This window comes from Palaemon carinicauda, chromosome 23, assembly GCF_036898095.1.
Source record: "Palaemon carinicauda isolate YSFRI2023 chromosome 23, ASM3689809v2, whole genome shotgun sequence".
Lineage (NCBI taxonomy): Eukaryota > Metazoa > Arthropoda > Malacostraca > Decapoda > Palaemonidae > Palaemon > Palaemon carinicauda.
Genome location: NC_090747.1, coordinates 37,932,104 through 37,934,190, shown reverse-complemented (window position 1 = coordinate 37,934,190; position 2,087 = coordinate 37,932,104).

The window sequence follows — 2,087 nt, the reverse complement described above, 5'->3', positions numbered from 1 at the left end:
CATACAAAATGTTTTTGCTGCGTATTTATTATCATCATTATTATTATTATTATTATTATTATTATTATTATTATTATTATTATTATTATTACTTGCTAAGCTATACCCCTAGTTGGAAAACCAGGATGCTATAAGCCCAGGGCATCCAATAAGGATATAAAAGAGGTAATTACCAATTAGAATGTAATATTTAAAAAAAAAGTATAAACATTAAAATAAATATTTCATAATATATATCCTATAAAACTTGAACAAAACAAGAAGAGGAGAAACATGATAGAACGGCGTACCCGAATGTACCCTTTAGCAAGAGAACTCTTACCCAAGAAAGTATATACAGTATATATATATATATATATATATTTGTATATATATATATATATATATATACGGTATATATATACAGTATATATATATATATAAATATATATATATATATATATATACAGTATATATATATATATATATATATTTATACATATAAATATGACAAATTCGAAGATAATTTGTATTTTTCCTAACCATACAAACCTTAGCTATTTACAAAGGGTTATTACTTTTAGCGTAGCTGAAATGGCGAGCCATTAGAATTTAACGAGGGTGTATTACCCCCGCGCTAGTTAGCGGGGGGGGGGGGGGGGGTAGGGGAGTGGTAGCTAGCTACCCCTCCTCCCCCTCACACACAGGTGAATACTCACTTTCACTTAGAGGTAGGACTTGTCTTGGGGGACAGGGCTGGCGGGCAAATATGTGTAAATAGCTAAGGTTTGTATGGTTAGGAAAAATACAAATTATCTTCGAATTTGTCATTTGTTACGTAACCGAAATACAAACCACGCTATTTACAAAGGGTGACTTATCCCTTAGGAAGGGTGGAAAGTCCCCAGCCATACTGGCTTTGGCTTTACCCGGGGACTCAGAATCCGAGTGAGTCGCACTCGAGAAAAGGAGTCCCTGCACCTCAAAAGTTCCTTGCTCCGCAAGGAACCATGTGGCCTGCGTAAGCTTGTGTGTGAAGGAAGAAGTGTGACTCGTCCTAGGCAGTTGACCTAGGGTTCCAGAAGGAACTCTGGGTTAGGACGTTCCCAATACCACCTCGTCAGGGTATGGGGGACGCGACAGTATTGACTCAATACTCGGAACACAAGGAAGCATGGTTTACCTGCAGAGGTTCGAGGTCAGCTATGCAGAGACCAGGATGCTGCTTCCCCGTAGAGGGGATGATGAAGAAAGAAGTAAGGGCCAGACATACTTCTTTCGTTCATGCAGACTAAAACCTGATAACAATGCCCTCAACCTTCTGCTACCTGTCCAAAAGGGAGCCTGAGGTTAGACCAGCTGTTGTGTAGCCACCACAGAGCGATAGAAAACGTATCGAGACTCCTGTGGGTCACGCCCTGCAGGAAGCGGGCTGCGAAGGTCATCAGACGCTTCCAGACTCCAGCTTGTAGCACCTGCGTCACAGAGTAGTATTACTCGAAGGCGAGGGTCGTTGCGATGTATCCAACATCGTGCTGTAGGGCGACGTGACGGGGGAGGGTCTGAAGACAGGACGAGATGAATGTCCTTGAGTCCGGGCTGAAGAGGTATACTGGTGACTCTCCCCCCATGTCCTCCTTGTGTTCCCAAATCGGCTGCAACTGAGGACAAACTGCAGCTGTTCCCAGCGCTAACCTCTCGATTCCGTACTGGCAAGAAAGAGAAGGTCTTGGGACATCAGACACAGAATGGAGACTCGAAATCTTGAATGAATCGGACCGAAGGGCCTGGACCCTCAGATTCTGAGTCTAGCCAACAACTCAGGAGCGAGCCTGAATGTTGCCTTCTCCTCTTCCTAGAAAGGGGGGAGTAGTAAGAGACCAAGAAGATTGCTTACACACTGGTCGTGGCCAGAGTGAGCAGAAGACCCAAGGCGGAATACAATCCGAGGCCTGTCGTAAAAGGGTCTTGAGAAGATCTCTTAAAGGACTAAAAAGTCCGAGCCATGCTCCAAGTTGGAGGTCTTCCTCCGACTAGGGCAGGGACGATCGTAGCTTCGCATGAGCGAGGATAGATCCAGCGGGCAGGAAAAAGTTATTCCTTTAAGC